The following is a 13,822-nucleotide window of genomic DNA, read 5'->3' as shown; positions in this document are numbered from 1 at the left end:
GCACTCTGCATTACTAGAATTAGATTTAGTCCTGACTATACCTCTGTTCAGGGATGTATCCTGGAGGGGGGGGTCCGGACCTTCCCCTGAAATCCTGACTTTTCTGTAAATTTAGTCTAATTGTAGTGGTGATTTTACCCATTTTAATATAATTTATTCTTATATTGAATTCAGACCACTCCCAAAATAAATTTCTGAGTACGTGTTAGCCTATATCAAATGTAAAGTTTTGTACATTTGTACTTTTAATTTTCTTTACTACCCTAAATGATGGACGCTAGTTACTGAGCAAATGGAAGATAAATTCAAGATATGCGAATAATAATGTTGAAGTATGTGATGATCGAAATGGCAATTATATCTAGCGCATTGTAATTGTTGGGTGGGAGACCCGGGTTCGATTCCCGGTGGGAGCTCATATGGTTCGAATTCCATGTTAATCAGTAGGTCCACGTCTCATATAGCCTCACTGCTGAACGGGACGTTAAAATCAAAATCAACTCAACTCAACGCATTGTAATTGTGCTTAGCTTCCGAATAGATTCATGCGTTCATGGCCATCTTTTTTATTATATAGAAGAAGAAATCCTGAATAACTGATTGATCAACGCCCAGGGCAAACCACTTAAGCTAGAAACTTAAAATTTGGACAGTAAATAGGATATGTGACGTAAGGTACCACTAAGGAAGGCTTTTTGGGAGATTTGGCGAGGAAGGAGGCTAATAGGGATGGAAACTATTATATTTACATGTCCATGTCTCGGATCTCTGAAGGTTAGAGATATGAAATTTGGTATTTAAATTTCTCATTTAAAATAACTAGACACGTGTTCCAACGTTTTTATATACCCTATAAATATACCTTTGACCTAGAAGAAAATAACAGGGGATTGGGAAGAGAAGAGGATGCGAATTACAACAAGTCCAAATTCGGGACTTGGACTTCTCACTTAAGTAATTAGGTACATCTTTCTGCGTTTTTCATATTTGATCGACCAAGTAAGAAAAAAAAGAATTGAAAAGTGGAAATCAAAAAGGGTTGGGAATTACAATTATTACAATTGTAAGAGTTCATAATTCGGAAACTGAATGTTCCAGACATAAAATTTGGTATTTGGACTTCTCATTTAAAATAACAAGAAACGTGTTTTACTGATTTTTTGATATTTGACATAGAAAAGAAAAAAATAAGGTAGGAAGGAAAAGGTGAAGGGATTATAATTATTATTAGTCTACACAAGTTAATAATTATTATCTCGTAATAAAAGAATCCATACATCGGAATCTCTTAAGGATAGAGACGTGAAACTCGGGACTTAGACTTTTCACTTTTTTTTTCAGTTTTTTCTTAAATATTTGATCTAGAAGAGAAGAAAAGGGCTGCGAAAATAGTATGTAGTATAGAATAATCTATCTATACTCAGGGTGTCCGCAAAGTTCCACAATCCGAAATTTGAAACATCAAAACTTTTAAATCGTAAGTGCAAATGAAATGAAACTACCACAGAGGAAAAACCTGTCTGTATAGACATTTTTGAGACCTGAATCATGGGGAATGGGCTCCATATTTCTTCTTACGAATGCCAGGAACATATATTTTTCTTTTTCTTTTTTATTTTTTCTTTTCTTTTTTCTTTTTCTTTTTTTTAACGAAACATTAAAAAATCAAAGATTGGAGAGAGATGTGGCATTGTTTGTGGATGAACGAGAATATTAATAGGTAGGATGGAAGGAAATATATCGTTCTCAAACAAGAACGAAACATGACGCCAAGCGCAGATATCCTACAGCAGTGACAATGGTGTGTCTTTCTATATATATAGTGACGGTGCCATCAACTATCTTACGAATAGTCTGTTACATACAAACAACAAACTTGGAAATCACTGAGAAAGCCATTGCCCGGGGCAGATAGATTCTTACTTTTCTTCAGTGATTTGGTGGCCAATAACTCAAGAACCAAGTCTTGCACAACATAATGTTTCGTATATGTACGGTACCAAGCTCGTGAAGTTCTATTACCGTATCAGGCTTGGTCAAAGTCGGATGATTTTCGTTGATCGTATGCGATATATTGCGTCCTAATGTTAATTTTTTTTATTTTATTTTACCAAAGAAAAAAATTAAAGACAAAAATAAGGCAATCCGTATTTGAGCGTGTGCGAAAATCTAAGCAAGGTAAAAGGGATTCAAATGTTTTATCTAGAATAATTCCACTGTTCCACTGTTTTACCTAGAAGAGTTCCTTAAAGCAAAGGAGATGAAATTCAGCGTATAATTCGTTAAAAATAAGTGAAAACATACCCAACATTGCTGAAAATCCCTATTTTAAAGGTAGTGGAAGTATTTTCTATTTATTTTTCTCCACGTTGAAAGCAAAGCTGTCTTTGTTTGTGATCGCATCATGGAAAACGGCTTACTCGATTTTTTTTTTTTTAAATGGTGGAACATAGTATCTACCTCAAGTGTTTTTTATCATGTCAGATTGATTAATGGGTGTATCCTGAAGGAATAGAAGAGTTCAAAATTTATGCCACGGATGCAGTATTTTATGGATTTTAGTAATTAAACTTTCATTAAGAAACGTATCCTAACGGCGAAGTGGGTTCAAACATGTTCCCTAAGCCCATTCACCCGTGCAAAGAACAGGCATTTCAACCAGTTGTGAATAAGTATAGAATATTTCTTTAGTCATTTGCTTAACAGCATTCTCATATTGTATCAAGGTAGTATGTAATAGGTGAAAAAACAACACGAAAATCATAAGCTAGCTAAGCCACGGAGTTAATGTGGTTTTAGGTTAATAAGATGACGTTCTAAAATTTGAAGCCTGTTATAAATTTCTCAAGGGAGACGGGTGGAAGTGGGTATGGGGAAATGGGATTCAAATGTACACTCATGTCTAAAATTATTGTTGCATTTCTATAAAGATGTTGTTCTAGAAATGTAATTTGATAACGAATTCGCCCGGTACTTCTTATAATGTTAGTATGCGTATAATCAGCAAAGGCATGTATGTGGCAAATTTCGTATCAAAAGAACAGTAAATAAGAACAATAAAACGACAATATAACTTTCCTGTCTATTTAGCAACATTTTGTTTTTCTCATTCTAATTTTCGTATTTATAATTCTTTTCCTATGAAATTCACCACAAATATACATTTCCCGATTATACACGTAGTATCAGTATTAAAAGTACCCTGCAAAATCATTATCATATATTCTTACAAGACGAGTTATAGATATGCGACAATAATTTTGGACATGAGTGTGTCTGTCTTTTTTTTTTTTTTTTCTTATAAGCGTTCTTCTTTCCGTGTGAAGAACGTGGATTTCATCTAGTTTTGAATAAAACGTAACTCCTAAATATTTTGCAGTAAAGCGTGTTTCTGAGCTGCATGGACCATATTACTGAACGGTTAAGGAATTCTGGCGTCCGATAGTTGTACAAAATACATGGTGCATTAAAAGCGTTGTTTCTAAAGGCTCTGCAATAAAAAGACAGCATATCTGGCGACAAACTTAGAACATTTAACAAGTCATAATTGTATAATCGCAATAATATGACAGGATGATTTGTAACGTATGGTTTCCAAATAGCAGAAATAATAGTATGACTAATATTTGGAACATTTGACAGAAGATTCAATATTCAACAACCGGCAACACCATGGTCAGTGACCTTGATAACCTACAAACAACTTGAAATTTTGTTTACAGCGCTAGCAGCTATCTGTCAGACGTCAATTTGTGCTCATCGACATCGACATCAGAGAGAAGCTGGAGTCACCACCAATGGCGCATCATGAAGGAATTTATATTGATGAAAAATTAATGTTTGATCTCTTCAAACTAAGGGAAGGAAAGTTACAAAACTTACTAAATCATGTATACAAAAGTTAGTGCATTAGTGAAGTTTTCTTCCCTTAGTTTAGTGATAAAACTTAGGTGTTTACCTACCTAACTTCCCTCATGAGCCGCTAATGAGCACTACAAAGGTAAAAAAAATGGCATTGTTGGTAGACCCCCTATGTCACTTGAATAACGCATAGAAAGGTTGTCCCAAAATAACTGAGAAAATCTGTATCGACGTATGGCAACACTGCATATAACTTTAATACGTTTTCAATGTGTAGACTGGTTATGCTAGTATCTATTCGAACAGAGAGCAGGTGCTTTCCTGAGTATTCTGTTTATTAGGTGAATTTGAGTGAGTTGTTTTCTGTGCTTTTACAAGTGTTTGTGATTTCCAGCAATACATAGATACGAAAGATGAAAAGAGGTATGTTATTAAATGTTCTTGTTTAATGACGAAGCCTGTAGGAGTCTTCTGCAGGAAGCTAACAAAGAAAAATACATGAGAAAATCAAATAGTGTATACAGGTGATTCAAAGAGTTTATAGACGGCCGTGAATCTATCACTTTAGTCTTGCAAGGAAAAATACCAGCAATGACTGTATTAGCGGTGAATATGAATATTAAAAACACTATTATATGGAACAACGGGCATTTAACAATTACAGGAGGGTAGAACAGAGCTGTAGACATTAGGGAAACATATAAAACGAAAATTATCAGACATAAGTACCAATTGGGCGTTGCACCATAATAATGCCAGACCACATATGACCAATCGTTATTTCTGACTTACAGAAGTGAATATCACTGTAATGCCATTACATTCATACGGTAAAAATTTATCACCATGTAACTTTCGACTATTACCAAATAAAAAAAATAACAGTTACCTGGAACCGATTTGAGAGATTGATGAATAACTCATAACAGCTTGTCAGGAGTTCTTAGACAGCTTTCCACAGAAAGTATTTCAGAAGATGTTTGAAAAATGGCAGAGACATTTGCATTCGATTCAATGAACAGTACTTCGAGAAAGGTGACTATATTTCATTGGTTGTTAAGACAAGTATTTTTCTTCTTTCGGCATTTTCGCAATTGTTTTGGAACACTCTTTGTATTGATACCATAATGGAGATACCTTTAACCTTAAGAAACTCCTTAGAATTTAAATATGGGGTAAGAGCAACAAGTTTTCTTTAATGGAGATATAAAGTGTTCCATTATAAAGAAAGTAATATTAGGCGAATGTATTTATAGAACACTGGTTGTCAGGAAAAAAATGGAGTTTATATTAGTAGATTAACCCACTAACTTAGATGTTGTTGAAGACTTTCTTCAGGTCAAATAGTGAGAAACAAATTGAGTGATTTTGGAAGAATTTGATTGCTGATTAAGAAACTGAGACGCAGGGGTTTATCTAGAAGACAATAATAAGAACGATATCCTGTTTAATGTAATTAAAGTAGCGATTTTCAAGTGTTTTTGAAGATTTTTAAAGAAGCAGTTGATCGGTTCACGATACCCAATGATTCTGTAGACTCTATCAATGGAACATGTAGGTTGTATCGCCAGATTGTCAGGTTGTACGTTTGTCCTCTATTTCTTCTTCCTTTCTTGTTTGCCCCCAAAATATGCCTTAAAGTACCTAAAGGTTCCAATTTTATTAGAGATCTCTTCCACTATATTATTACATACCTCAAACATTTTTTTTAAAGTAGAAATATGCAGGGTGTTAATGAACTATACCGACAAACTTGAGAAAAAAGTTCATATGGACCTGTAAGGAAAAGTGCATAAATTCAAAGCCAGGTTTGTTGAAAAGAACGGGAAAAAATAAATTGCAGCACTCGTTACTTTGAACACGAGAAATTCTGATGTTGCAGTTTATATCAGTATAAAGGCAATCATATACACACCACCCATAAATCCATATTTCAGCAATGTGGGAGGTGTGCGCAAGAGGTTCCTCACAGAGAATAATTTCCAGATATGTCACATACAGGATTCCGATCCTATGCACTATCTTTAAGTGGGTCCAAAGTAACCTTGACACCAGCGAATACGGAATGCGTCAACAGAACGTCGGAAGTGTTGGGAAGCGCCAGCCTAAGAGTTCGGAATAACGTGCTGTTATGTATTTTTTTCCACGTTTTGGACAGCACTGATTCCGAAACTATGCACTTTTTCCCCACAGGTTCATATGAATATTTTTTCTTTATTTTGATGTGAGGAACTCTCTCTCAAAGTTTGTCGGTAGTTCATTAACGATCTCTGTATGCAGTAATAATGTATAATACATAGGATGGATAAAAAGTACTGGCAACCTAGCTGGCACGCGCCATCTAAATGACGGAGAACCGCGAGGTGGCAGCGCCTGCGAAGGGAATGTCAGTTAAGGAACTGAGGTGAGTGGAAATGCTGTAGTGTCAGTCAACGAGGGCAGTGGCGTGAAATTGGTATCGCGAGTGGGCGTGCTCTAAACGATGTTCACTAAACAGGAACAGCGCTCGTGGATCAAAATTGAAGTCGCATGTGGTCGCAGTGTACGGAGATGTTATCAGGGACTCCGCGAAGCCTGTCGTGACGCAGCGTTGCCATACCGTACCGTGGCGCGATGGGTTAAAATGTTTTGTAAGGGCAGGGAGAACGTGGAAGACCGCCAACGTTCTGGATAACACGATGATTCAGCTTCTTGCATCCTTGCTGGACGTGGACAGATGGTGGACTGGCAGAGGTCGGGGTATGCCATAAAACTGTGCTGCACATTCTGCACAACATCCTTGGTTTCCGCAAAATTGCATCACGTTGGGTACCACGTGCCATTACCGAGGTGCAGAAATGACACTACTATACCTTGGCACGGGAGATGCTGGGCCGCCGCCGGAGAGTGGGTGACAATTTCTTAGGCACGATCGTCACCATTGATGAAACCTGGATTCGATCGTAGGAACCATGCTTGAAGCGCCAATGCAACGAATGAAAGCATCCCGATTCCCCTTGGCCAAAGACTGTTCGCCCTGATCAGGGAGGATTGAAGGTGATGTTGATTGTGGTGTATGATGTTCAAAGGGTTATCCTGCACCATACTGTACCAGAAGAGCAGACTGTGAATGCGCCATGTTACTGCAGTTTTTAGCAACACCATCTGCGTCCCACACTTCGGAGAAAGCGCCCTGATCTTTTGGCACGGATCCCCATCATCTTGCATGACAATGCACGCTGTCACACAGCCAATGTCGTGACGAATCTTTTACGTGCCTGGCAATGAGAGATTCTGCATCATCCATCGTATATGCCGGATATGTCTCCCTGCGATTACGACCTTTTTGCCAAGATGAACAAATCACTTCGTGGACAACGATACAACACCAGACAAGCCATTCTCAATGCCGTAGGGTGGTCGCTGCTAGACATCACCCCTGACAAGAAAGTGCTGACGGCGCCTTCCATACGTGTGACAGAAGGTTGTGGACATGGGGAGTGAGTACATTGAAGACATGTAGCATGTACTTTCCCCCTTAATACAGCCATTTGTGAATTATACGTAACAGTCGTGCCATTACATTTTATCTTGTAATATGAAAACGGACTTGTTTCAGATTACTTCAATTTCTCTTACCAGAAAAAATCCTGTCATTATTGTAGTCACGGACCCTAATCTAGAAATATATTCGAGAAAAGTGCATACAAAAAATTGTAAGTACTCGAAAAGTTGGTTTTCTTTACTTTCAACATAAATAAGAGAGGCATCCAGTTTTTTGGTGTTAAATATAAACAGCAATTGATGTATGCAAAACCGTAATTGTACTCTGTTGCTATCAATATATTCAAACTGTCACCAGTGACCCTTGAGCACTGAGAAATATCCGTTCTCCGGACAGCGGGATATTGTACAAATGTGTGAAATCCTCTTGCTTACTACACAAATCAGTGCGGAGCACACGTTATCCATATGCTATACGCACATGCGTTTTCAGGCATTACGCATGTAACCTACCTTTTTAAGTATACCACCAACATTTTTTTCTCAATTAGTTCACTAGTGATTTGAGTTCACCAATGACGGAGAAATGTTTTCTGGGCAGTCTTTCAACTTCCAGATCAAGTGGAAATCAAAAACCCTGTCACGCTCCACACCTCACAGTTAACACTATCAATTTTGTTGCATATATTCAGGTATCTCAATCTAATAATGTCTATGTTCGCATCTGCATCATCTCACAGCTCGGCTCAAACTCAAAGATCGCAGGTGAAATATACTGAGTGTTACAGTCCAATATTCTTTCTTTCCGGAAAGCACCTTCCTACTGCTGATAAATTCAGAGAAGCTCTCATTACACATTCGCCGTACGCGTTCAAGTACTTATCATGCCATGATACCAGTTTACCTATACGGTCATTGTGTTCTACTGCTGCAAATGTATTCATCGATGTATGGCAACGTCTGTGAATTCATCAGCAAGAGGCTGAGAAGGTGCTGTCCGAAAGGACGAATACCTTGAATATTGGTATGGTGCCAGGATGTTATAAAGCGTACGTGGGCAGGAGCGCGCCGCGCACCAGCACAACATCCTTACGTTAATAGATGTTGCTACCTGAGCTAATACTTGTCTGCCTGATGCTGATAGATGTTGCTACCTGCGCTATCACTTGCCTGCCTTAAGCTAATAAATGTTGCTACTTGTGCTATTACTTGTATGCCTGACGCTAATAGATGTTGCTACCTGTGCTATCGGTTGCCTGAATGACGTTAATAGAACTGCTACCTGTACTAACGGACATTAAACTGTGCCTGCAATTGCCGATGTATAACTATTGTGACTATTTATTTGGAAAATAAAAACTGTAGTGTTACATTATATTCATTTCAAAGTAGGACAAAATCCGCAACGATATTTAGATTTGAGTATCAATATCATATTTGCATAACCGCATGTTTAGCCACCTGATAATTTAAAGTACGTATTTGGTACACACGTGGTTTTTATTACAACCATTCTCGTTTTGTTCCTGGATGCAGAACAAAAATATTTTTTAAATATTGTGTGGTTTCTCACCTATTTTGATATATCACTCTTTAATGATGCCAGAGCCAAAAGCTTGGATGGAACAACCAGTATTTTGGAAAAGATACGACAGTAAGGTACACACACATCCAAAATTAGTGTCGCATGTCTATAAATATGTTGTTGTAGGAATAAAATTTGATAACGAGTTCTCCCAGTATTTCTTACAATGTTAGTATGTGTATAATCGACAAAGGCATATATGTGGTAAATTTCATGTCAACAGAGCAGAAAATAAGAACAATAAAACAAAAATAAAACTTTCTTGTCCATTTAGCAACATTTTGTTTTACTCATTCTAATTTCCGTAGTTATAATTCTTTTCCTATGAAATTTACCACAGATATATATTTCCCGATTATACACATAGTATCAGTATTAAAAGTCCTGCAAAATCATTATCAAATTATATTCTTACAAGAAGACAGTTATAGATATGTGATAATCATTTTGAACATGAGTGTACCTATACAGGAACTTGGTGTATACTTTTGCAGTTAAATGTAGGAAATTACGAGCCAAACTACTAGGTTGAGTATTAACTTTTTTTTGTACGTACTTGATTTTTCACAATATCTTAATTGAATACATTTAAGTAATGTTTAAATTAAAGGTCATCTACTCTTGTTGTAAACAAGTCCATCTATGATAATTAATAAACATGTTTAAACATCGCGAAACTCTAATAACCAAAACTGTTAGAAAATTATACACAGTAGATAAGAATATCTAACATAACAATAAAAGTAGAACAAACCACCAAACAATTTAAATATTAGTAAAACGATTTATTACATAATAAATGTATTTTGCACCATTTAATGAGCTAATATATACGTTCAAATGTGTGCTTTTGTTTAATAAAATCTTTACACTGCAGATAATCAAGGAATTGGAATTTGTTTTTCATTATTACGATATGCTAGCTGAAACTCAAAAAGGATTAGGTTTCATAATTTTATATTTAATAATTAGAAATATATTTTCACAAAGACAATTAGAGCTATATAATTTCCACTTCTTTTTTAAATCTCACAATCAGTTCAAGTATTCCAAGATACCGGTTTGAAAGTAGTTCTTATTTTTAAATAACTGTTAATATTTCTACGAATTATAGAAATCTCGAAATACAAAAGACCTGTAAGTAAATGTGGAATGAATTTTAGATTATTATTATTATTATTATTATTATTATTATTATTATTATTATTATTATTATTATTATTATTATTATTATTATTATTCCAAAAGCTCTTCCGCAGGTTTAGTGGCTATCAGGTGAGTCTTTGGTTCACGTGGTCTAGGGTTCGATTCCCAGTTGGGAAGCACGAAAAAATAATTTCACAATCATTCATTTATTAATCATAAGTGTCATTTAGCCTAATCAGTGACGGCTCTAGCCCGGAGCCTTGGGACCTAAGCCCTCCAGTTTTTTGAATGACAAAAATAATTTAAGCTATTATATTTATATATTTTTGAAAGTTTATAGTAAACTCATGATATACCTATGATAGACTGGGTTTTAGCTACCTCCAGTTTTCACCTTCTAAATCCGCCACTGAGCCTAACTGGCATAGCCGTGGGACGTAGAGCTTTAAAAAAAAATAGTAATTTCATCCCATAATAATTCTAAAAATTCTAAACTAAATTAATAAAAATAATTTAATTTGATCCATTCCGGTGGCACCGTAGGAATTATTTATGACACACAATGAAATTTAAATTGTGTACATTCTATCATATTCTATCAATAATCCAAATCACTGTAATACACTTGATTTAAAATTTCATTTATATATATATATATATATATATATATATATATATATATATATATATATATATATATATATATATATATATATATATATATATATATATATATATATATATATATATATATATATAATATTTTTAAAAATATTATGTATGAATGACACATGTTGTTGTTGCTTTTTATATGTTCGGCGTTTTTTTATTGTGTTAATGGTTTCATCATAATAAGTAGCCTACAATACACTTGGACAAATGAGTAGGTGGGGTTGTGTTATTTGTTACTGTGGAAGTCCCAAGTGTTAGGACAGTACAAAAGAAAGAAAGCAAGAGTGGGCTAACGGAAGGTAAGGGGCGGGGGAGAGAAAGGTTAGATAGGAGAATGTTTCACAGTAGAAGAGGCGGGAGCTTGGGGAGGAGGGGGAAAAGTGTTGCCCAATACCAACATGATGTTCGGCTTCTTTTGGTAGTCATTTTTTTTATTCACAGACACAAACATACATACACACACAATTCATTACGCATATCATAAGAAAAAGAAAACTTTATAAAAGGAACATTTGAGAGACTGACAATGCACAGAAATATCTATTGTCGTTCAGAATAAAAGAAAAATGAAATCTTTATAATTGGAAGAAGACGTGAAAGAAGATTTAACAGGAAGAAAAGAGGATAAAAGAGGCATAGACAGAGCAATGAAAAGCAGAAACAGCGGAGAGAGAAAAAAGAAAGAAACAGAACATTGTACTTACCAGAATCATCCTGGCAATTGTAGAACATTACACAAACACGTGGAATATATTTTGTGATTTTGTTCAAACATAACCAAAATGGTTATGATTGGATAATGGTAAAATAGGAAAAAGAAGATTGAGCTAAATATGGCAAAGGAAACGAAGGGGATATATTTACTATTCTTTTTAAGGTAAGATTACTTTTTGGAATATAAGAAAGGACTATAGGACGATATGGAAGATAAGGAAGCTTTAGAGTGTAGAATGATAATAGGAATTAAAGGTAAAATAGGAATTGAAAGTAAAACAGGAATTAAAGGTAAAATAGGAATTAAAAGTAAAACAGGAATTAAAGGTAAAATCGGAATTAAAGGTAAAATATGAATTAAAGGTCAGATAGGAATTAAAGGTAAAATACGAATGAAATGTAAAACTGCAATATCAGGATGTAGAGAAAATATGTGCTCATCCACTAATAGCTGAATTGTTTTGCAGAATCATATTACGGAGCTTGTTGAACGTACAATATTTGCACAAACACGTAAGCACACTTATATACACACTAGTTAACGATTTGCTATTGTCACAAATTGACCCCTTCTTAACCTTACCCCTGTTACTTCTTTCGATAGATCAAACACCAACGAATATCATCCCCTCGTTTCTTGACGCTCACTTCAAAATATTCAGAAACGGAACGATTGTTTCTTTCCAAAAAAAAAAAAAAAAAAAAATTAAATATCATCCGCCGTGTTTAGCTAGACATCGGAACTTATGAAGAAAACACTGTTTTCAATACGCGTCTACTTGTTCACTAGTGTCTGAATGAAAACACTTCTTCTACGGGAAAAAGGCGACCCCTTCACAAAATGAGTCTTTTGTATAAGTGTACGTCTTTTACCCTCCCCCTCCCCCTCTACCTAGAAATAAAGGGCTTTTTTATTCGTTATTTTTTTTTTTTCGTCTTCTCGTTTCTCGTCTTTTACTAGCGAACGAACAAACTCAACTCTACCATATAATGATCAATGCAGCCGGCGACGTAATGAGTATAATTTTGGACCGACTATGTAATGCAGCAATTTTGTACTACGATTATAATTTTTATCCAGTTCCCAGTAATTGGAGAGAAAAAGACTTTGAGAGAGTGAGAGAGAAGGTGAGTAGGAAATTCGGGTCAAAACCTGGCTCGCCCTGTGTGTGTGTGTGTGTGTGTGATGTGATTAGATGGAAGAAGCTAAGCCAAGCCATCCGGCAATGGCAAGCTGGTTGGGAGCGATCCCGCGCGGCGGGCGGGGAGAGAGATACGTACTACCATTATGAGACACGTAAAAGCCGTTGTTGTTGTTGCTACCTTTACCAATGGCTGGCTGGGGGGACAAATCATGTAACTATACAGTGCTTTACAACCATCTATAATAATAATGAGACGATCTTTTCTGTTGCTGAAAAACTACCTCATTGCATGGATGGCTTCATGCCTTTAAAAAATAAAGAAAAAAAAAGTACTTTGTGTATTAACAGCCAGCACGCCAGCCACAGACCTCAGGGAGAAGACCCAACATTATGAGGACTTCAATCTGCTTAAATGAACTGGCTTTTGACTTCGCTTTTGTGTGTGTGTGTGAGAGAGAGTGAGAGTTGTTATATCGTCGCCTATGTTTCTTTCTTATGGTAGTTAGAGGATATTAAAGAGAAATTGCTGCGACCGAAGATTATATGTTGCGCAAGATATTTTGTTTTTTTCTTAAAGGAAAATTATACTTTAAAGAAAAAGAAAGAAAATAACATATCGATGATTTGGTTGGTTGGTTACCCAGTTTTATATAAAATGCAGTGAATAACAAACGCGAGAACTAGATCATCGCAGGAGACAAAAGAACAACTTCACTTTTCTTTCGATGCTGAGGTTCCCAACTTGTGCAAGAATCCACGGAAGTCCTCAGTATAGGGGAAACTTTTCTTTCGTGCCCTCCCTGCTGGTCAAGTGGTTAACACATGTGATTTTGAGGGGCACGATGGCTCAGTGCTGCCCCTCCCCGTTGGTCTAGTGGCAAGCACGTTTGCTTTTGGTGTACGGGGTCCCAGGTTCGATTCCCGGTGGGAGAGCCTTTGGAATTTTAACTGTCCTCGATGTTTCTATGTTCGTGTCCTTGTCGTTCTAGGTTACTGGAAAAGTGAGTTAAACGAGTAAAATTAAGTAGAAACTAATAATAAGTAAGTACGAAGTTACTAAAGCACGTTCAGTGAATCAGTTAACTGTAAAAAAATTGGTAGACCGCTTACCTCTGGTGCGCGGGGTCCCAAGTTCGATTCCCAGCGAAGTAAGCTTGTGGTGGACAACATCGTGTCCGTGGATCTTCTCGGGTTATTCACGTTTCATCCCCTTCTC

The 13,822-nt window shown here is 36.1% G+C and overlaps 1 long non-coding RNA gene across 1 annotated transcript in view; it reads right to left on the bottom strand.

Annotated features, from left to right (window-relative positions):
- Positions 1–12,348, bottom strand: part of LOC145668204 (uncharacterized) — a 332,744-nt gene extending 320,396 nt beyond the window's left edge. The window contains exon 1 of the long non-coding RNA XR_014127985.1: positions 11,452–12,348. This is a non-coding gene — a long non-coding RNA (uncharacterized LOC145668204). The remainder of the gene's footprint in view (positions 1–11,451) is intronic.
- Positions 12,349–13,822: the final 1,474 nt, after the last annotated feature.

Source organism: Thermobia domestica, chromosome 13, assembly GCF_964235325.1.
Source record: "Thermobia domestica chromosome 13, izTheDome1.hap1.1, whole genome shotgun sequence".
NCBI lineage: Eukaryota > Metazoa > Arthropoda > Insecta > Zygentoma > Lepismatidae > Thermobia > Thermobia domestica.
This window is presented reverse-complemented; position numbering and strand designations above follow the sequence as displayed.